This window comes from Vidua chalybeata, chromosome 6 (genome assembly GCF_026979565.1).
Source record: "Vidua chalybeata isolate OUT-0048 chromosome 6, bVidCha1 merged haplotype, whole genome shotgun sequence".
Lineage (NCBI taxonomy): Eukaryota > Metazoa > Chordata > Aves > Passeriformes > Viduidae > Vidua > Vidua chalybeata.
Window position 1 is genome coordinate 35,907,374 of NC_071535.1, and position 24,732 is coordinate 35,932,105.

At 38.2% G+C, this 24,732-nt stretch overlaps 1 protein-coding gene across 15 annotated transcripts in view; it reads right to left on the bottom strand.

The window, feature by feature from the left end:
• NUMB (NUMB endocytic adaptor protein) overlaps positions 1 to 24,732 on the bottom strand; it is a 90,633-nt gene that overhangs the window by 40,075 nt on the left and 25,826 nt on the right. The window contains exon 1 of one of the 15 annotated variants that reach the window (XM_053945120.1): positions 4,428 to 4,518. The exons of 13 other annotated variants lie outside the window; for them this stretch is intronic. The gene's annotated coding sequence lies outside the window, so the exon portion shown is untranslated. Of the gene's footprint in view, positions 1 to 581; positions 639 to 4,427; positions 4,519 to 24,732 lie in introns of those variants that run through there. One more of the 15 variants, XM_053945121.1, reaches the window with a different exon arrangement.

Consider the following 24,732-nt stretch of genomic DNA (forward strand, 5'->3'; position numbering starts at 1 on the left):
CGCCCCACACACACCCACCCACTCCGGGTGCCATCCTCCTGATTTGTAGTACAAAGTCCTCCTACAAGCACGAACCACCAGGAGTAGTATTGACACATGAACAAAATTCCTAGAAGCATGCACTTCAAACAGCAAGGAAATACAGTTTCAAGAACAATGTATTACAGGGATCATTCTAAAATTTACAAGCCTCCATATAAATAAATTCAGTTAACTTGATACTATCAGGTTAAGTCATTTAAATGAAAAAAAAAAAAAAAAACCAACAAACCATCTCATTCACATCAGCATTGCTTGCTGGCCACACATAGGTGAGGGCTAAGCAGCTGCACAACCATCTACTCCCTTATGTGCTCTTCCCCAGTGAAATGCACCTAATACTGCTGAAGGGCCAAGCCAAAAAGAGTCTGAAACCCAGAGCAAAAACCTCATCCATCTCTAATATGTTTTTCTCACACTTCTTGACATCAAAGCTTTCTGAATCAGGATGCATTCTTCCTACCAAAGCTACCTGATAGTTCACATCTAAGAGGAAATGCAAATAATATTAATCTTGTTTCAAAAAAATGTGTTTATCTAACCTTCTTACTAGGAGAACACTCCAGAGACATTCCTCACATGGCTGTGAAGGTCTGTACCCTTAGAAAGCTCAGTGGCTCTGAGTTCCTGTGCAAGTACAACCTGGTCACACTTGTCCACAGACTAACATTTAATAGCTATCTTTTGAGCATTATGAAAACCTCAATCCCACTATGAAATGCACCAGGAAATGTGAACAGCCCACACTTCCATATTCCAGAAGAGTATTTCACATAGCTTTTTCCAATAAAATACAATTCACTGCTGCCACTTCAACATTGTTGGCTATAACCAGGACATGAGGACATCAGTGAGGAAATATGCTTGTTTCAAGTCATTCTCTTGGGATGAGGTTTGGGTTTGGCAGGCTTACCTGCAATACAAATACAAGTAGAAGCAGTTCAAAACATTTAGATCTCTTCTGCTTTCTAATGTACAATTTGAGTCCCTAAATTTAAGATGACAATGTAAGAACATTTCATTTATAAAAAAGAGGCAAGCTAGGAAAGCAAGTTGAGCGCTGCCAAGGTAAATAGTCTGTCCCTGTCTATTATGAAGCTGCTAGGATAGAGTTTTACTTCTCTGAAAAATCCTTATTAAGCATTGCTGCTAAGCAAATGCTCTCCCTCCTCTCCCACTTACACAGTACAAAAACATGTAATGTCCTATCTCACCAAGCCTACTGTAAAGGTTAGCCAAAACTTGCTGCAATTGCCCTGCAACAGCTTCTCTGCAATTATTCACCAGCACAAGCACACAGAGTACCCTTATCTTCTAAGGAAGAAAAGGTCACCCCATGTGTCAGATTCTCAATGTAGAACTTTGAGCCTTTTTGTAAGTTTAGACCCCATAAAATCTAATTAAATCCAGCACTGTCACACTGAAGCAAATGAAGGCAAGTAACCGTATGAGCATGCTCACTAAAACGTTAACAGCCCTGTTTCGCAATACAGGCTGACTAACCACATTATTCACCACACGGCTTTCCAACACATTCACCCTTTCATTACCCAATGAACGCCTCATAGTACAATACTACAAGTAAGCATTCTATCAAAATATGCACAAAGGTGAAGCATTTCTTCATTTGTTCAGTCAGCAAACACATTTTGTCATTGCTATTGTTATTTAGAGTTCAAATTAAGGGGATTTTCCTTGCTGAAGATATATTATTGGATACATAACTAAAAGTCTACTGAAGCTGTAGAAAACTCACCTTTCAGCAGTGAAAGTACTATTTAGATCATACTTTGAAAATGCAGCAGAAATGGCAACCTTAAACTCTTTATGTAAGACCAAAGAGATCAGAGCTGTGACAGTAATGTCTCTGACAGCATTCTTTGAAATTGTGATGCATTGTTATCATATGATGTGAAGTACAAGACATCCTCAAATCCATCAGATTTCTTGCTGTCTTATACCTGAACTAAGGTATCATGTGAGCACTCCACAACTCTTTCCAGAGCACTTGACAATTCTATCTGCACCACAGATGAGGGTGGAAGAAGGGGAAAAAACAATCTTATGACAGCATCATTTTACTGGCAAAAGCCAGACTTAAACAAAAATTGCAAACAGCTTATGAAATATCAGGAAATGAAATAATGAACTGTACTCCAACACACTGTTAACAATTATGTGGCTAAAACATTCAGCTACCAGAGGCCCCTGTCCTAAATCTTAGGATTTTGTAAAATACACTTTTCAAACATTCCCCTCAGACTGCAGAAATTAAAACAGGAGTCAGTATTCCACAACGCTATGTAATAGAAAATTATCACCAAAGTAAACATTCAGACTCTCTAACTGTCACAAAAATACAAGTTTGTTCATTGCAAGGCAGAAGTTATTCCTAAGGATATGCAATGCCTCTTCTACCAAATGTAAGAGAAATCATTTGCCTCTCATAAACCTGTGAAATTCAGCAAATAAAAGAAAGCAAGCCTCATTTTCACCATCAATAACTGTTATAAAACAAATGTCCAAATTCATCAGACACCACAGCAACTGCAAGCTCTGACTATGGTCCTAAACAATATGCTAAGAGGTTTAAGAGCAGAGATATAAGGCAGTAATCCCCTTGTTTTGTAGGCTCATTCCAAAAATACCCTGCAAACTGTCAGTCACTGGTGGAAAGCAGGCCTCCTAAACACTTGATGTGATACAAAGTGAGTTGAATGGTATCATCTATAATAACCGAAAATAAGCAGAAGCTTAGTAAAGAAACACGAGCTATGTGCCTTGAGGAAAGCAGTTCAAGTAATTCTGCTTTGCAGCTCATCCGCACACATGTGAATAATTTTAACTAACCAAGCCACGTTATTTCCAAGTGAATAATTTACATTTAGGGCAGCTAAATATCAGACAACTCAACAGTTTTCAAACATGAACATCTCAGTTTAAAAGGTAACTTCACAAATACATGCTGAATTTCAAAATGAAATTTGATATAAAAGAAAGTACAAAAAGAGCTGAAACAGCCAAAAGGTATGTTCTTTAATCACCCAATTCCTCAAACTGAAGCTTGAAGTTATGTATGTCAAATCCCATGAAAATAAATGCATATTCAAAATTTTAAAAATACTCTTTTATAAGTAAAATAAGCATCTTTTACTGGTAGATCAATCATAAATCTTAGGTTTTTACAATGGACTTACTTCCATAGTACCTATGACTATTTTTTAAGCAAATAATCAATGTTGACTAAACAAGGCCAAACATCTGCTGCTTAGTAACAGGGTCGAATATAAATCAGTCAATAATACTTTGTGGGGTTGACCTGATCACTCCCTACTTACTGAGAGTCCAGAAACATACGAACACACATTTTGTTTATTTTTGGCTCCAGCTCTTAGGTAAGAGCAGAGAGAGCAGACAAAATGAGCTACAGATCCAGAGCACGCATCGCAGGAACCAACTGCACTCTAAACCAGTTTACTAGGAGGATATATTTTACCAAGATATGAAAAAATATTTATAGTGAAGCTTTATCCTTGGTTCATATACAATGTTTCACAAAAATGAAAACAACTGCATTTTGGCTAACTGATCCTGCAACACTGCTCCACCAGCCCACAGCATGGTCCAGCCCAACAGCCCACCTGGCACACATAATGGAAACATTTGGAACAACAAACCATGGATTTGTATCAGCTTTATGAGAAACCTTCAGTGGGAATGAACAGTAGTGCTGCTGAGTCTGCCAGCAAGTAGGATTCAGGTACAGAGAAACTAGGTAAATCCACGAGTTGTGGTGTGCTCAGATACAAAACAGGGAGGTATAGAGGGCTCTCCTCCACCACAACCAGCAATGTTTCATTCATTTATTAATGTTCTCAAAAGAAAATAGTTCAACAGCTGTTTGCAGGTGATGCAAAATGTTCCAGAGTAAATTAAACTGATTTTAGAAATACAATATCATCTCACGAAGAAGAAATTATTCTGTAATAAAAACAGCAGAGAAAATCATATGGAAGAAGGGTAAAAAAGCCACTGTAATTATTAAAAGCAATGAATATAAATTCAGCCATTACTACTGTCTAGGAAAGGTCATAACTCATGTTTAGTCCTCTAAAAATTTAATTGTCAAATAAGCAAAGAGTAGTAAGAATTATTATGATGTTATTATGAAATTATTTATATTTTAAAAATAATTATTATTAAATTATTATGAAAGAATCATTATGAAAGGAGCAGAGCAAAGCAAGCAGAATGCCGCAGCATAAGACCAGAGTGCACTCAGCTTCAATACCATATAGTTGTTGTAGTTAATATACCCTTCCTGAAATGAAACTGGAAGGTGCAGAAAAGCAGCAAGGATGAGGAGGATAACAAGGAGTACTCAATACCTTTAGTTCAAGGACAGATTAGATACATCAAAGGTCTTCACCTCAGAAAGCCAATTTTCCAGTGGGGAAAGCTCCAACAATTACAATGTCATAATGCTAGAAAATAAAAAGGGAATTATGCTTTTCCAATTCTTACATTGTAGGAACTGTGAAAAAGCAATAGAATCCTCCAGCAGTCCAGGTTTTAATAAAACAGTACTTCTCTTCATGATGCAAAATCAAGCAGGACAATTCCTAGGTCTGGGAAAGTTAAAAAACTAAAAATAGAAAGGAATTTAAAAAAACAAATCCCCAGACCACCCAGATGAATTATTTGAACGAAACTTCCAAAAGTTATTGGAACCTATAGTGGTGGTGCAGCCATCCGTTTAGGAAATCACCCAGTCTAATGTGACCAGCTGGGAAGTCTTGCTTCATGTCTAAATCTTCTGTTCTTCCCAGAACACTGACTGTATCAGAGAGAATCACTGTGCTATGGTGCCTTTGTTGTGAAGCAGCCCAGCTCCCAAGCTGGTGTCCCTTCAGGGCCAGTCCAGCTGGCCACACCTCCGTGTTGCAGCTGTCACAGCACCACAGCAGAGCTGCTCACACCCAACTGCTGCAGCACCACGAGGGCTGCCTCACTACAGGGTAAAGGATCTCCCTTTCCCAAACACACACAGAAGTTTTTATAGTTCAAGACACTGAAATGAATCTGTATATTCCACATAGCTCACAAAATTTGAATTATCGTGGCAACAAGCCATGGGTGCACTTAGTCAATCTCAATTACGAAATGAAAATTAGCTTAAACTGCCACGAAGTGTGTCATTCACAGGATGACAGATGACTCCTTGTTACACCATTACTGTGCTGGGCCAAGCACTCCAGTCAGTCACTGCCTGGCAGCTGTTACATGGCAGCTCAAGACACTTCAATGGCTCCCATCCTCCACAGCTAAATATAATTAAGGCCCTCTTATCTGTGGGTTTTCTTCAGCTTGTTCACGCTAAATCAACCACAGTTTTGACTGCAGCCAATGCAAAGAAGGAGGAGGGCAAGTGACACAAAAGGCATTTTTAATATTAATTTAGAATTCAAAGTGAAATTGTGAAGCACTGCACCAAGCTTTTGTTTTTAAAAGTGGCAGGTTTAAATGATAAAAATGAGCCCAGAGAAAAGATACAGTAATTTTTTCCGGCTGTCAGAATATCAGAAAATCATTTGATCATCCCTCATTAAGCCTAACAACAGAAAAAGTTCCCTTCCGTGTAAAAGATAAGCAGAATGTTTTTAAGAACTCACTCTGGTGTCCAGCATTGCAACTGTGGTTGACTTCTAAGAACATAAATTTTTCTTTACATTAATCTTATGTATTATAGTAGGAATTAATGTATACATTTGTACACCTGTCCAGTGCAAGTTTTGAGTTGTTCCATAACACTTTTCTCATAATAACTCTTTACAAAACATTACAAGGAACTAACAGAATCTTCCCAAATCCATTTGCTTTACACAAATGTAACAAATCAGAAGCTAGCTTAACAAAGTCAGACACAAGCTATAAATACTTTTAAGCACACAGAATGCAATGCTTTCTGAACTCCCTCACCAGTTAAATACCTTTAAAAATATTTTGCATCCTCTCTAGAGTCTAATACGAGCCACGTGCTTCATCAACCACATAACCCATGAAACATTTAAGGAATCTGTCACCATACTCCCTGTGAGAGGTGTCCAAACAGAGAATTCCAACACAATTCCAGCTTTCTGGTACCATTTTGTATATAGACAACTAGCATTCCTTATGATGACACAGCACGTAAAAACCTCACTTCGTGCCTAATGTTTCCCATGTGTGTTTACTGCAAAGCCTTAAGACTTAAGCATGACTTTAGTGATTTTGAAAATTATATATAGCAACATAACTGAAGAAATACCTTTTATAAGCATTTACCTTCATAAAATCCTCATGTACGTAATGCTGAGAAAAAATAATTCCCTAAACCCAAGTGTAGTAGAATGAGCTACCAGAACAATGTTCATATGACAGCAGCAAGAATATGTTCACTTGGTGACTTACTTTTCTTTCCCCCCCTCAGATTCTCCTATAGTACTTTTCTTAAAAATCCCTCTCTCTTGAAGCTACAACCATGACTCCATGGATATTTAATTAAAAAAAAAAAACAATCTATGGGCTGAAATAAAGGGGAGATGAAAAAGTGGTACGGTCAAGTCCAATACGGGCAATAAAAGATTTCATGTGGGAACTTATGTCATTATCTCCCTGTACCTCACAACACAATGTTGTTTTAGATAATTTCAAGTGTTTATTTTAAAGAACAACCCCACAATCTGGAATTATTACGCCATTATACCAATTTGCCACAACTCCAGTCAAGGCTGGATTTTTCTTCATTCGTGGCAACAGACCTGAAGCCTCTCAGACTTATGGCAACCTTTCATCTTACTAATTTCAATGTTTGCATATTTTAATTTGGGGTAAGAGGGGAGAGGAGGGAAGGAGTGAACTCCATGGAATTAAGTGATAAAAGGATACATTGATCAGTCTGCATTTAAGGTTTGAGGTTTTATGGAAGAAGTCCAAGTAAAGTTTTTCATGTCTGCTCTTAGATGCATACTTCTCTCCCCCACTCCCTCTTCCTATCACTTGGCATTTAAAGCCTTCTGCTTGTAAGGACAGTAATGTTGGTCTTTATGGAGGCTGTAGATAGGAATTCAGCTGCTATTGCTACAAAATCTCACAGGCACTGTTTTCTTAAATACTGATAATAATCTCTCCGACATTTCCTTCCCTAGAAGTTACCAGATTTCATGATAGTCATTAAAATTAGTAACACATTATTTTTGACCAGCAATGATATATTATGAACTCACAACTACATTCTCAGCGAGAATTATCACATAAAGCTTCAGACATCAATAAATCCTGGGGTTCCTCTCCAGATTGGCTCTTTTTTTTTACTTCCATTAAACTCAGTGAAGAGAAAAGAAAGTTCACTTTAAGTATACCTAACAATGAAAATGTATTTATCTAAGTAAGTAACTCTGTATACATCCAAAGAGATGGTTTCTACCCTTTTCACCTAAAATCAAATTAATTTTTAAAAATTCCTTCATGATAATGAAGTTTTTTTTTTTTTAATGAAAGCTTTAATTAAGAAATGGAAGCAATATGTTAATTTCTCTGACTATGTAGTCAAAATATTTGGTCTTTCCAAGACCACAACAGGATTTTAATTCCAGCCTGTAAACAATATTTAAACCAGTTCATCTAATATAACACTGGTGGGGGGGAGTGGGGAAAGTATATATGTGAATTTCATGTTGCTACCTGAGACAGACTGCTCCAAACTTGTAAAACTGCTTTACCTACCAAAGAAACTGCAAGAACTCACATCAGCATTTTACCTGCTAGTCAAAACTAAATCTATGGTAATTCAGAAGGTCAAGTCTTAGAATATAATGGACTAGAATATAATGGATTCAGACTTACTGTACCACCTTCCTGATGATAAAATATTGGGATCTTAATTCAATTTTTTTCTGTTAGCTTTCTCTTCCCCATATTAATTCTGTTAGCATACAGATTTTATCTTTTTCAAGATCAGCACAGAATTTCTGCTACAAAAAACAAACATGTATTAAAAGCCAAGAGCGAGCTTTTTCATGTGTGCTTTCTTCACAAGCTATACTCACATCTCAAAATTATTATTAAGAAAAGGCCACAACACACATTCTAACACAAACAGTTTTAAATAACCTTCATGTAATAATGAAAAACCTCCACTGAAATTGTCTGTAGAATCTGGAAATTAAGATCAAAATTATTCCCATACTCTCAGTGCAGTAAGACACAGAACACTTAGTGAAGATGAAGTTAAACCAATCACTTTAAAAGTTAACCAATTATACATTAAAAGACAAAGTTAAGATATGCATCTCAAAATGCCAGTGCTGCCTCTCAGGGTTCCAGTTTACCTATACAAGGAGCTAAGACTATCACCCTCTTCCATGAATACCAAAATCCTATAAATATTCACAAACCTGTCTCACTGTTCTTCATTAACAGTTCTCCCACCTAACTGATTTAAAACTATTTTTTAATTTTTATGAAATAAAAATATTTAATTTAATAAAAAATATGTTTATTTTAGCCCCAATATGGAAATAACTGGTCAATTTAATATTACGAGCATGAAAAGATCATGAAAAGGTGGTTTTATTTCAAAAGCTTCAAATGAAGATATAATTACAAGCAATACATGCTGAATTAAGTCAGAAACATCTCAAGCCATCAGTAAAACATTCTGTCAGCTAGGGCTGATAAGAACTACAGAAATATTGCATATTGCACCCATTAATTCTCTTTAAAATAAGCTGTCAGCTAAGACATGGACAAAAAGACCATGTTCATTATTCAAATATTATTCGGATGCGCATTATTCAAACAAATTGAGCTTCTTACCATCTTGTTACAGTTGTTCAAACCCAGGAAAAAAAGTTCAATATTAACATCACCCCAAACTAGAGAGGTGTGTAGTTTTGTTCCTGGTATAGAAATTAACATTCCTCAGCCCCATCATTATCTTAAGCAAAGTAGAATGCTGCCTATCATATGTGGGATCACAATTCTGTCTCCTTCAGAAGGTGACATGCATTCCACAGCTGCATGGCAGGTCCTGTTGTCCCAGAGGAAGAACAGGCTGCCCACAAGTCAGTACAGGACTACAGGCAGGGCTGCCAGCAACAGTGGCAATTCAGCAGCACCAGTGATGCCAAAAAGTCCTCACAAACACACCAGTCTGACTGAATGACCTCAGCTAGGCTAGAACTGTGAAACCCACAGATGTCTCTCACCTTTCTAAATCCAAGTGTTGTTCACAGTAAAACAGCTACAATGATCTGCTGCAACACACAGAGCTTGGTGGCAGGGAGTCCCAGAAAGTGCACTGCCCATAAGTAACACATGCTGGAAAACCACCCGGCTGCAATAGCCTCTTGAATCATACAATACCTGTCATCTTCCCAACTTTAAAATGCTGGGCAAAAGAACAAGAGAAGTCAATCAGGAAATAATGAGGAAAATTTGTCTTCATTCTCAAGTCCATCAGAGCAATCAATGAACCTTCAAGCTCAGCAAAGAAATATCACCTGATGACCCTGAAATCCAGCACCCAAAGGCAGCCTTTCCACATCTGCAGCACAGTGCACTTCTACAAGTCACTCCTCAAAAATCCGACACAGTACAGAGCAAGTGGCAGAAGGTAACCAAGGCATCACTCACATGAATTTCCCCTGAATAATTCAGATTCTACCATTGCCATATTCTGCATTGCCTGCTGATGGATGTGGACAGTGGCAAACAACAAATCTCACTCCTGGTATGAGTGAGTTTGACATAAAAGCAGTAGGAGCTCTACAGTTGGGGCAAGTAGGAAATTGTGCTGCTGCTACTGCCCGGGAGGAGAGATGAAATCATGTGCCTTGCATTGCCATCTTGGTATGGAGAACATCACCCTACTTTCATAAAAGACAGCTGCTTCCTGGGGTGGCAACTGAGCTGGGCAACAAGAAGACAGGATGAAGAGGAAGGCAGTCTAAAAATGCCTGCAATGGAACAGCTGGCACGTAACATCAAGGCAGGCACAATAGAGACTCAAGTGAAAAGGACACTAGATATTGTGCTGCCAGATTCACATAACCATAAAAGTCACAACTATGTTATCTTCACCAGCAACTAGTCACAGAGTCCACTGATTTGAACAGCACCTCCATTATTCTGCCAGGTGACTGTAGCACTACTACTCCATTCATATATCACCATTCTTAACAGTATGCCCTGCCTTCTCTTTCTAAGTCCAGAAAACTTTAAAGTTAATCTTACAGAATGTGCAGTTTTCTCTTATACAATAGGCAGCATATAGGACACTGGCAATACAGATAACACCATTTAGAATGCCTTTAAAATTAGGTGGGAGACAACATCTCCTTCCTTCACAAGGAATCAATTATACATTCCTTAATTCACAGGAATAGAAGTTACAAACAAGGAACGCAAATAGTGACTTGGTGACATAGGTACTGAACTGAGGTAGAAAGTGAGCTTATTCTACTCTAGGAAAATCAGATCTCCTAAGAAGTTGGCATACTGTGCCACTGAGATAAGCTCGGTTGGTTGGAATGTAGTACTAATAATGCCAAGTCTGTGGGCTCAATTCCCATATGGGCCATTCACTTAAGAGCTGGTCTTGAGGATCCTTGTGGGTTCTTTTCAACTCAGAATCTTGGGATACTCCCTTCTTGCTGGCAAGTTCTGGAAGAGTCAGTCTTGACCACAGCCCCTGGAAGACCAAGCATCACCTAATGTCACTTTGAGATTAGCAAAGGTACACATTTCACTTGGGCAGAAAACATCAGTGCACATGGTAGAACTTAGAAAGTCTGCTCAAACTGCACCACTCCTCTGGCAGCTTTAGCAATCTTCACACCTGGTTAACTAATGACAATTGGTGTCTTGCAAAAATACATGAACAAAACTAGAGGAAACCAAAGGCTGTCTACAGAAGAATGGCTAAGGCCTCTCTACTCGCATTATCAAGCACTTGCTCGTACCTCACATTAATTCTCAAAGGTCAGATTTCATTCCAAAGGCTGATTGTCCATCAGGTGCACTGCAACTATCTATATTACAGAGTCACCCTTCTATTCTGCTTATGGTTTGCACTGCATCTTCCCAGCTCAAACTCCACCTCCTGAGATCATCTACACTACAGCATCTTTCGTGCAGCTCTCTGAAGCTGCACACACTGCACCAAAGGGCACATCTAAAGGCAGTGGTCTCCTTCTGTGGTATTACTTTCTGGAAAAGGAAAGAGTTCTCAGACAAGAATTACAAAATTCATCTCTCTATAAGAGATTTTTTTCAACATTATAGCAGTCTAACCACTGCAGGTAAGAGATGCTGAAAGCTTTTATATAAAGCCTTGCTACAAGCATAAATACACAGCTTTGCCAGCACTGAGACTTAAGAAGTTGGATTCCTACATCACAGAACTTCTATAAAGTAGGAGTGGAAACAGCCAAGTAGCTATTACATATGTTTCTCTGACCAACTTAGTCTCATGACAGTAAAATTATGCAAGTGTCTACGGTCATTTGAATCACATGCCTCAAAAAGTGCTGTTGCAAGCCACAAACCACTTTTTCTCAAATTTCACACTAACCAGATTTAAGAGTAACACCAAATTGATATTTTGCAGTGGTGAGGCAAAGTTGATGAACTCACAAGTATCACCCAAAAAGATCAATCATCAATGCAATAATATGTTCTTCAGTTATTTACACTCAGTATTTTACGTAAAGAAGGCTTCTTCAATGAAATCTATCAATTTGGAAATGTAATAACTATTTTCAAGGGCAGCCTACTTAAGCCACTCCTTTTTAATTAAGGATAAATTAAGTATTAATGAATTCAGAGTTCTTATGTTGTGCCCTCACTGTCTGTAAGAAAATATAAAGGAAGGGGCAAAAATCACGTTCTCCTTTTGCACCTCTCTCTATTGTGAAATACACCCTCTGAAGTTGACCACCAGCACTGTTTACACAGGGATTGTATAAAAACATCTTTACAAAGTACACAGTGTCTGACTACACAAACTGACAGAACTTCCTCAGCCCTTCCAAGTCTTGAGTCTGGGCGATGACGACACCATTTAGTGACAACAGTTTCCAGGACACTCATATTCACATTGCCTATTGGAAGTTCCTTATCACCAGAAAGGGTTGTAGTCCAAGCATCATGTCTGACAGCTACAGTGGGCTTTTCCATGTTCACCTTCTTTCCTGTACTTGGTCCTTCTATTTCCAAGTTTAACTCAAGGCTGAGTCCTTTCTTGGTCAACCAACTTGAATTTTAGAAGTTTCTTAAGATTAAACGTTACAGTCATTCTGACTGGAAGTAGACTTATAGTGGTACAAGATGAAATATCCTGAACCCTGAAAACTACAGCAGAAAGAACGGGATGAAATTCAGTGTGCCCTGGATTCTAAACCCCAAAGCTGACAAGCAATCACAATTACATAAATTTTTATTCCCAATATGTTGAAATATCAAGTTAGTGATCTACACAGGCCTTTTTTATTGTCACAGAACTTCTCTCTCCCTGAATTCTTACAAAAAAGAAGAACTAAAGATGAAGTTGACAGACTAACTTCAGAGTCTGGAACTGAATGCTTTTCATAGTCTCTAACATGAACTTGTAAAATGCAACAGGCTGCTGTAACAAAGCCAAGATAACTGAGGTTATCTTGGATTGTCCTCCAACCACACCCAGGAATGCAATGCATGCCAGAACTCCACAGTTGGTCACAGACATGGGCGCAGGAGGAATCGCAATGTGCTCTGAGTCAGTTTCTCACCGCTGGAATAAGGCACTGAGGCGGGCTTGCTATAAATATCCAGGGCTGGCGATACAGGAGGAGATTGGAGCCATATGTGGGAGACCCGAATACCAATTACACACTGAGCAAAGTTCCAGCAACACAAAATTAAGGAAGAAGAGGAGATTCAGTAAATGGCCTACTTTAAGGCATATAGTCTGCATATTCTGAACTCTCACAGAAACAGAGCAACCAAGAAATAAGGCTGGGAAAGAAATCAGAAGTTTGGGCTACAGAAAAATCCACTTTCTATATTACACACCAATGCATACAATCCTGTCATTGAATTTATGTTTTCTACGTAGAACAAGTAAAATTTGTGTGAAAAACCAGATTAACTAGTAAGGCAAAAATACGAAAAGATGTGACTGACCACGTGAGCTAACTTCACAGAACATACCTAAAGGTTGCCCAAGCTTAAGATCGTATTCATAGCTGAACATACATGTGATCTCCTCCAGTTTTTGCAGTTTGTCTTACTCACTTTTTTTGTTGTTTCTTTGTTTGAAAGGGAGGGGAGGATGTTTTTCTACTAAGAACATTTTTACTTTTCAAAATATTCTCTATAGGTGAGTGTCTTTTCTAATAAGAAGGATTTTTAAAATTTTGTTACTGCTACATTCCTCTTCTACAACCCACCCTGGACTTACAAAAAAAATTAATATCTGAATAGAAGTTTAAAAATTGTCTTACATTTCACAAGAGTGAAGACACCTAAAGCAAACTTGTAAACATTTTTTCCTGAAGGGGTAGAGAGGCATTTGGTAAGTATTTGACATACTTATTTCCCTGATACTGGAAAGAAGGTTGGAAAGCATTCCTAAAATATTTGATCATCTTGAGATTCACAGTAGGAGACTGTATTTCCTGCTGGATAATAGTATTATGTTACACATAAAAACGACTATGTCAGTAAAATTAAACCAGCTACAACACGTGAAGCTCTCAGCAGAGCTCCCATTGTGTTTGAAGGGAGACTCCAGAAGGGGCCCAAGGGACTTGCAACACACAAGCAAGAGGGATGACTGAACACCTCTGTAAAACCTAAGTATCCCAGGTTGACGACCATTGTGTGAAGTTAATTTATGCTCACTCTGGTACAAAATCAGAACCTAGACCTCTGACTAATTCTCCTTTATAAAATTATTTTGGGAATGGGAAAGAAAAAAACCAATGTGCTTTTTGTAGCTATAGCTACCCAGAGATTATAGGAGCAGGCAATGTGTGTCAGTATTACTGACTAAGCATTATATCCTAGGTCTGAGAAGAAAAAAATTAACAACTAAAACATGAATAAAAAGGCATCACTGGCATAGCTATTGCTAAGTGACATCTTATCTAGCTTTTATAGTGACTAATTATTGACTGGCATCACAGAAGAAATAGATTTTGAGTAGAAGTCTGCATATTGATAACATCAGTTTTATGAGTATGATGTTTAAAACCAAATCCAAGCAAGACTCAAGTCGTCAAACTAGCGAAACATTTATCTACTAAATACACTGTAAGAACACCCAGTGTTTATTTACACTATATTACATTTCAAAGGTTCAAACTTTCAACATATCAGTAACTAGTAACCTTTTCTGAATCTACTTTAAGTAGTTAAAGATTCTCCCTATGCAAACAATTAGAGGGACTTTTTAAAGATCTCACTGAATTTAAAGGTCTAGGTTGAGATGAGTTCCAAGAACACAAAAAGCACTTCTACACAATGTTCTCACTTATGTTAGGATACACATTTTAAAAAGGAATAAATGTCCTGAGGATATGACACAATTTATTTATAATCTTTCATAGAATCTTCCAAATGCTAAATCTCACAAAATCTTAAGACAAAAAGATGCAGTATTCAGTTTTTAAGAAATGATGGAGAAATTTACAAGCTTAGTTCAGGGAATAAACAGATTACATAACCAGTCAAAGAAAGGAGAACTCACAGAGTACACTGTTGATCTCAAACAAGTGCTAACAAATACCTCCTTCAATAATTTGAATCCAGTCCCCCCAGGATTTGAAAACTACAGGACATTCATTTTTACCTATAGTATTAAGTTGTTGGTTTCCATAGCATTTTACTTACCATTTGGGGAAAAAAAAAAAAATCTATTGCTCTAAGGACTCCACAGATTACTATCCATACAGACTTGGTCAGTTACACTACAGACAAATACAGTTGATACAGTTCCCCAGAATTTCAGAGCATGAAAAGGTAAAGTTCTGCAAGAATGTAGCTGAGACACAGGCTTTGCTGGACAGGCTGCCCTGAGACACTCCCTGCAAATTCTCTTCACCACCCACGCCCCCTCACATTAGGCATCCAGATATGACATGCAGCGGGAAGGGCCTGGACAGCCTTCCTCGTGGGTCAGGTACACTGAAACACCTTGGGAAACCTAAACCAACTGCACACGGCCTCAAAGGCTATAGCCAGGGTACCTAACTTGGATCTGGGAAACACTGCAGCGTACACAAACCAAAGCCACCTTCAGCTGGCTTGTTTGGCACAGGTTCTGGTAGTGCCTGCATCAGTTCTGAGACTCCAAAACAAACAAACATTTTCTAACAAACTACTACAGTCATAATACCTTAGGACAACTCAATCAGAAGCAATAGCTATACCCTGCTACAGAAGCTAGCACAGCTTACTGTGGCTGTCACTTATTACATTCCACCAGAGCAGCAACTGGCACAACCAAATAAAATTAAAAATATAATCAACTGAACCCCCCTTTTTTTAATCCCTGCAGTTAATGTGCTCATGAAGTCCATCCTTCTGTGACAGAGGATGAAAACCAGCAAGTTTTAGGAGGCACCAACAGTCCTCCACTTGGGTACAGCAACTTCAGTGAAACCTTCAAGCAACACCCTGCCTTTTCTGCAAAGCCTGAGCAATTGCATCAGTGGGCCACTGGAGATGCCTCATTTCCTCTGCATCTTCAAGGCTTACGCAAGGTTTTACCAGCTCCAGCTGTGCTAACTGATAACATAAGAAAGCTTGTAAAAAACATCTGAGAAGGAGCAGGGTAAGGTCCAGAGTGAAACATTTGGGTATGTACAGTGTATAGTATGTTTAGTTCCAGAAACTGAATTTAGTGTTAGTCCTGAATCCTGCTTTCACTCATTCAAATTTGTCTTTGTGACTGGCAGAGCTACTTTACTCTTCAGCACACACCTATAAAAATAACTGTGCAGACAGGATCCCAAGGTGTACTAATAAGACAGTTACAAGCCTAGACAGCAGGAAATTTCAGTCTATTCCAAAGGAGCTTAATACTTAATGGAAGCATAGAAGCCTACAATTAAACAGCCAAGTCCCAATATATGTTTTTTACAAGATTAGAGTTGGAAAAATTCACCTGTCCTGAGAAGGAAAGAAGCCAAATGGCAGAAGAGAGAGAGAGGCAGCCAGGAAGACATCTCCAGAATTTCTCCCTTCAGCAGTCATTACAGAAGTCATTGGTGGTTTTTACCCCTCTTGAACTCCCCTAATATATTCAGTCTGCATGGTTTACCTCGTGAGTAAAGACTAGAGCAAATATCCAGAATAAGTATCTCTGGAAAGGTGGTCTACAAATACCCAGAAATACCTTTTTTTTTTTTTTTTAACGTCAGAAAATACAACACACACACACTCACACCCCCCCCCCCTCCAATTTGGTTATACATACCATGGTTGTTTGGTAGTTGTAAATGTTAACTTCTGTCATTTTTGTCCATTTTTCTTAAACAAATTTACTTCTTTCTATCACGCCAAGTACAGACTAATGCATGTACATGGAACTAAAAGCAGAGAACCATCACTCCCATTTAGAAAGTAGAAGGGAACTTGATTAATCTGAAAAGATGCAGTCTGAATCCCAATCTGAAATATACTGCAAAATGTACATAGATGACAACTGTGGTAGCCAAGGGCAGGGAAGGAGAGGTACTAAGTATTCTTTCATTTGAGAATCCAAAATTCTTGCAGTTACAAAATTTTAGTCGACTTTTAGTCAACACTGACTGACCACTTCCCAAAACTTGGGGCAGCAGAGGTAGTGACTTCAAGATGACATATTTATAGCACACACAACCAACATACAGTCATTAATTCTATAATTAAACACTAAAACAAGATGCTATTATGAACACAATGTCTCTGGCAATGTACCACACTCAGATGGACACTGAAATATCTTTTAGATAATTGAACTCGATCTAATCTGGAGTTGGTATTTCCTGGCCAATTATGACTAACTCTTCTAAACCATCATTAAGTGTCAGGAAATAGCCACCCCCAACATCAATCACTATCTAAACATACACCAAAGTATCATGGTTTGAACATCTTCACTCACAGATAAATATCATATAGGCAAAAGTGAGTGGAAGAAAAACTCTTTCCACCAGTCTTCAAGTAGCCAAAATACAAAACCAAGTCCTAATATTAAGAACAAAATGTGAGTTAGGGCCAGATTTCCAGCTCACTTGTACAGTTTCAAAAGATAACACTGAGCTCTTCCACAATTATCTCACTCCCTTCATTCATACATTAAAATGTTACCAGAATTAAACTGATCTAAACCACAACTATGGGATGGTAGGTTAGAGAAGAGCTTGCACCAGTACTGTGCACACTTTATACAGTGAGGACACTGGTGTTGCACACCTCTGCTGTGCCCTTCCCTCTCAGCTTCCCAGGTGCACTGTCCTGCTGCCCCGACCAATTCCAGTCCTCAGCAACCCACACAAAGAACAGAAACAGACCAAAGAGCCTCGGCGCAAACTCCAGCCTAAAGGAGAAGCCACGCCTTTTCAACTCCATTTTCTGTTCCATTAAAAACAGCAGAGAAAAGCACTTCTTAGCTAAAAACAAACAAAGAAAGAAAAAGAACCCATGGTAAGTGAAAGACAACATCACATTTATATTCAGAAGGGCACAGAAGTGGACAATTGTCCTCTTCACTTCTGTAGAAACCAAAATTAAAGGCTCTCAGTAGGAAAGTCACAGCTCTAATCCCCTTTTCCCCATCTCCCTGAAGGTACCAATAGAAAGTTTTCATCACAGCAGTCAACACATCACTATGTTGTGAATATTAAATCTAACCCAAAGAGACTGCCATGATTTCCTCTCCTATCCTTTTTCCATCTTCTTTTTTTTCCCCTTTTAAGGCAAAAGATTTGCTTTACAACTGCCATAAGTGCACCAAAACTATTTCTAATTTACTTAGAATTACAAAATAATTTCATCCCTGATGAAATTGCTAGTTGATATTAATTACACTACTATTCTTCTATTAGAATTCTACATACGTAGCTTAAGTTGGCATGTGATTCTCTGCAAGTCAAATACTTCCTAATTAAATCCTAAAATCCTATCAAATATATTGATATTTGTACTTAAAACTGCTACCTTGAAGCAAATCTACAGCTTGTGTATCAAGAATGATTTTGTTTGAACAATCATTCTGGTGAGTAGAGTCTACTGCCTGAATAAAGCAGCTTTTTTTTTTTTTTTCCTCTGAACATGAAAAATCAAACCTCTTATGAAAATTGATATTCATTCCCAACCCTCCTCCCAGAAGAGCTAACCACTTATCAAACCACTACAGTAGATCTTCTGGCAGCTCTTTGAGCTGTAATCAGATATCAGACTTACATTCAGATCTTTGTGGGGAAAAGCCACCACCACCACAACACAGAGCACACACACATACAGAGTCCCCTTTATAATTTAATTTTAATTTACAAAGACTGCTCCTTTGCACTCATCTGAAAGCATGTTATATGTCAACATGTAAAATGGAACTGAGCTTTCTTGGAGAATATTTTTTGGACCAACACCCCCATAAGCAGAGTGCTACACCTGGGAAAACACATTAAACTGCTGGTTCAGAATTCAGTGTGCAGGCAAGTGAGCAAATAAGCCCCACTGGCGTTAGCTGGCATGATACCTCTTGCGCTCCTCGTGTCGAGTAGTTCTCGACATGTTAAATATGTGCCACTGAAATTAAACTAGTGATATTTTTCTCAAAGTGGGAAGCTTACATAATGAGGAGCAATACCACAAGTAATCCAGAAGCAGCACTCAGCACCAACTCACAGCACTGTAAGGACATAAATGAGTTGCACACAGAAAAAAGTTCACAAGAAAACTTCCAGCAGGAAGCTGCTTTAAAAATTAAAAAAATTTAAAAAAAAAAAAATTTCCTGACCAACTCAGCCCTCTAATTCTACTATATAAAGGTGTCTAAAGTCAGTATATATAGATGTGAAGGATGTAAATTAAGAGTCGTGATTTGGGGGGAAAAAATGAACAAACCGAAACACTACTAAAAAACTCCCTGAACATTTATCTTGTTATTTAAAATAGCTGTGTCACATGGAGTAAAACAGCCCACTAAACTATATCTAAAAAGCAAGGCCAGAGTTTTAAACTAATCAGTACAAAGGTCCTCAAGAAACTGAGTTTTCACAAATTACAGCTTTGCACACAGTTCAGTTTATAATGTGGACTTTGTAAAGATTTGAGACTTTCCTAGTGACGTGCTTCTGAGTACACAACAATATGAGGAAGTGCTGTAGCTAATACCCCTCTTCTCTGCAGACAGTCACATATCAAAGGTGCATCATTGTTTAAAATGGCTCCAGCGCCAAAGGGTGAAGATCTACTCCCTATCCTGTCTTGACCTTAAGGGAGGGACACACTGTCCACCAAAACATCCTGTCAGGAAAGCAGTAAGAAGCGTGCAAATTTGGAGATTAGGATAATAAATACACTTTTGCTGGTTACTTATTTTGGCTTTCAAAAAAATTCTTGACAAAAAATACAGAGGCTTTTCTAACCAAGTTTTGTCCACGCCAGAAATCCTGGTGAACATATCCACTCAGCAGCTGCAGGGAACTAGGAACAATGTATTTGTGAAGCTCCCTGAGTGGTAGTTTTGTGTGAAAGTTTTCATTGTTACATCCATTCTCTTGAAGTTACATGTTTCCTGAAACTGGTTTAGCAGAACAAAACTGGTATTAATTATTCACTATTTCCTCCAGTATAGATATTTTGAATTTATGTGAACACAGTCCAAGTCTGTTCACTAAGTAAAGTACATGCATCTATTTAGGAAAAAAAATGGGATGTCTACTGCTTTGGGGTTTTCTTCTGTTTCCTTTTTTAGGACTGCATTCCCAAACCTGTGACGAGATGCCCATGACATAAGGAACAAGGTGAACAAGTATTTTAATCAGGTTCTTTTTCAATATTTCTTAGAACTGGCAGCAAGTCCTTACAGAACAAGCTGTTTAGGTCAATAATAAATGGCAAGGCTCCTAAATAAACTGGTAATATTGTACCTATTTCTCTCCTAAGTCAAATTACTGCTTTTTACTGGTTGAAATGTCTTATTTTCTCAAGTACAATTTTTTTTTAAAAAAACTGGCTCAGATTATTCAAATGACTACTTTAAATGTGGTTTTGCTGTGTTTTTATTATCATACCTTTATATTTAGCTACTTGTTCTCCCAAGATGAACAGCGATATCTGCATTTTTCTTGAGGTTTATGCAAGTGGGAGAGCATTAAGCAAATAAGCAACATTATTTCAACCTTTTTATAGTAAAATGTCTACCAAAAACCATACAAAAGTTTAATTCAAGTTAGTGTTATAAACCCTAACAGTGTTTACTGGAGTGAAATGGACAAGCCTGCTCTCATATTTAGTTCAATCACTAAGTGTCAGCAATTCGTTTGCATCTCTAGATACTTGCACTTGAAACTGAGATGTGTAAGAAAATAAATCTAGCAGGTGAAATCTCAAACACTTAGTATTTTTTCCAGCTCAAGCTTTTCATACCTTAGATAAAATGCATTACCTCATTTGTTAACAGCTAAGATTTTTTTTGAGAATGTAATTTTATCAAATAGCAAAGAGAATTGTGCAAGCAAAACACAGCAAAACACAAAGCCAAGTCACAGAATCAAATTTGAGCTTTCATATTATTAGTCCAAACAGTGAAGCTCACTTTCATACTGTGCTTTTAAAAACAGTGACAAAGCAAATCACACAGTCCAGACTGAATAAACCAGATGTTATGATTTATAGGCTCTATGCATTCTGTCCAGTGTATACACACCATTTTCTATAAAGTAAACTAAGACTGAGATCTCCATTTCTCAGGAACTAGAAGTATTGCTAAATTCACAAATGCCATTTCAAATAATAAAAAATATGTTAGTACAAGGAAAAGATTCATTAATATATATTTTTAGAAAGGGTCACTACATTATCAGCTTCTACTTGAGCTTTGTACAAACTCACAGGGAAAATATATCCCTTCTTCAAAGAGCTGTTACAGAATTGTTTTGTTTTCACTGTATTTTTACTGTTCAGCTTCAATTGTACTGAGTAACCTTGAAGTGCAAAAGTTAGTTTTTGAAGTCCAATTTCAGACTGAGCAAAGTCTATCAAAACATTTTCATGAAGTCCTGGATTGCTTACCTTTCTGTAATGGTGTGGTTCCCATATTACACTGTGCCATGATTACCTCTATTTAAAATGAGAAACCAACTCTGTTTAAACACTTACTGTCACTTTAAGATCTTCAACAAACTACACTGCAGTCATGGTACTGTACACATCAGGGACGTGACTATCATCTCTTTTAAAAAGAAAATCAACTCCATTTAATTCCTGCTTGGATCTAGACATCTGGAATCAGTATATACATGAGGAAGAATCACACAGCTGCAACTGTATAAATATTTTTCTTCCCAATTCCCTGCCAAGAGCATCTCAAAATTATAAGATCAAATTCACAGACAAGAAATAAAACTGAGGTCACACATACAGAAAAGCTTTTAGAATTTGGGTACTCATATTTGGCATGAGAAGTATTCCAGCACCAAGATACAGTCGCATCTTGGATCACATTTTTCAGATTTTGTTTCCTGTGAACTTCTGGGGCAGAGCTGGTGCCTCCTTAAACTGGCATCATGATTATCATTGATTTTATCATAAGAATTTCTGGCATCCACTTCAAATAACAATCCAGCAGACAACACACATTCCAGCTTGCGTTATTAGGATTAAAACAGGAACCCCTTTCTATTGATATATTCCTTCCAACAAGGGTTATCTAAGCAATTGCCAAACTGATTGCAGTTGATTACAGTATGATGATGCATAGACTCTTAGGTATATTTGTTAGCTGAAAATACTGCAGCAAATGTAAATCTTCAGAGGTTTGATATATAAATAAGCTTGAGAATGCCTTTTTGATCTAACACAGTACCTTGGAACCCATAAAGTATCTGGAACATTATTTCTAGATTCAGAACACTGGGAGAGATTATTTTTTTTTTCACCTCCAGCCAAACAGACTGCATTCTGGCTTCTCACACAAACTCATGATACCTGTGCAACTTCATTACAGAAATTAATACATATGGTCATCTATCACTGATGCACTAAAAAATCCATTCTTTCCTCTGACACATCTACTAAGCCAACATAAGTAAGAAGTTAACCACAGAAGCTTGCAAAGGTGTTGTGTGTATAGTCGAATATCTACATCAAGTATCAGTGGCACCAATTCTTTGGCACTTATTCTTTGCATGATCACATTAATCAAAGTTTGGGGCTTGGTTTGGTTTTGTGCTGTGGCTAAACAACATTGAAAAGTATCGCCATTCCAGAGACTGCCCAATATTTAGGAACTTGTGATGGCTTTTCCACTCATACATAACCATTCATGAAGGAACAGAACTATGGAAGGATGTCAGACCGCAATAAAGACACACTGCAGCTCAAACCTTAGGCAACAGAAATTGATACACTGGGCTGTTTAGCAGGGAAGAGCATAATTCGTAGCATACAAGTGATTCCAAGTTCTCCTGAAGTTTGTGAACTATTATGCTTCTAAGATCACACTCAGCACTGATCCTACAAAGCTGTTGCTTTTTACTCCTTTCAAACAACTGCAGTCACATTAGAGTTTCACTTTACAAGGTTTATAAAAACGTTTCAGAATTTACACACCTACTTACTGTGCAAGTTTGGCCCTGACAATCGACACAGGTCATCTTCGTCAAGTCCTTCTGGTGGATTCCAATTTCTTGTATCAAATGCTTTATATAGCATCACACAAGATGCTTAACACCAACATTTCTATTAAAGCTATTCTGGTCACCTGTAAACACAGACAACTTAAGAGTTTGTTCCTAATCTTCATCCTCAAAGGTTTTGCCTCTTCATAACCCACTTCTTTGCAATTGTTAACTACAGCAAATCTATTTCAAAAGATGAGAACTGTGAACAAAAACTTGAAAGAGAGGTGCTTCAGCAACAGTAGTGTGAAGGGACAATATTCATTTTGAAGACTTAAGGACAGATGGACAAGATCTTGCACTTTGACGAAGAAATAACTTACAAATCACATGCAACTTGTGGCAGCAGGGATGACTGTACAGACTGTGAGTTCAGCAACACAGGGCTAAACAGCAGGAACCCTGCAAATTTTCAAGGGGCAAAGCACTATATAAGCTGTTACTAAAACCGCTTTCACATTCCTTGCCTCACTGAACTCTGATATCAAGCAGCATTTAAATAATCGTTCAGAGCTGTGAAAATCACCTTATCAATACTTCAACTATCCTTAAAATAAAAGTTTTCGTTTTGTTATCACAGTCTTCTCTAGGACTTTGATAGTTCTCTCCAACAGTTTTTGCATATTTTAGTCTAAGCACCACACATAAATGGCAGTATGCTGCTCAAGGCAGAGCACCAGCAGTCTGCCAGCAGCTGGCAACAGTGTAAGCAGTGAAGTACAGGGATGATGATGCTGGAATGCAGACACCCTTCCAGCAGATTTGTTTGCTGAATCTTTTTAAATGTAAGATTCCTGTCAGCCCATGTCTTTAGCCTGTCAAGGTCCCTCTGAACAGCAGCACAGGTATCTATTGTGTCATCCACTCCTCCCAATTTTACATCATCTGTGAACTTGCTGAGGGTGCACAGTGTCCCATCACTCAGGTATTAATGAAAATAAACAGCCCAGGCCCTACTATCAACCCCTAGGCCACACCACTGCTAACTGGCCTGCAGCTGGACTTTGTGGCACCACTCACACCCCTGTGAGCCCAGCATTTCAGCCAATTTGCAATCCCTTTCCCTGTCTACTTAGCTAGACCAGATGGTGAGGGTGTTAAGGGAGACAATGACAGAAGTACTGTTAAAGTCCAACAGTACAAACTTCTCTTTTCTCCTCCACCGACCCCAGTCATTTTGTCACAGAGGGCTGCCAGGTTGTTCAAGCACAATTTCCCCTTCTTAAAGCTACAATAACTACTGCTAATCATCTTCATGTCCTTCTTACGTTTGGAAATGGCTTCTCAAGAGAATTTGCTCCATCATCTTCCTAGGGGTCTAGGTGAGGCTGAGCAGTCTGCAAATACCTACACCCTCCTGCCCTTCTTGGAGGCAAAAGCAACACCTGCATTCTTCCAGTCCTCAAAAAGAGTCTTGTATTATCTCAATCTTTCAAAAACAATTCAGAGTGGTTTTGCTATGATATCAGCTCTCTAACCACTCATAGGTGCATTCTATCAGTTCCCATGGACTTTCTTGTGGCGAACTTTTTAAAACGTTCCCTTACTTGGTCCTTCTCTACTGAGGCTAAATCTTCGTTGCTCCACACTTTCCCACTAGTCTCTAAGGCCTGGGGCTCCAGAGGACAAATCCTACAATAAAGACCAAGGTAAAAAAGACATCTAGTACTTCAGCTTTTTCCATGCTCTCCTTCATCTCCCTGTGGCTGGTCATGTACTTGCAGAAGTCATTCCTGTTGCCCTTCATGTCCCTGATTAGCTACCTGAAAACTGAGGTCCA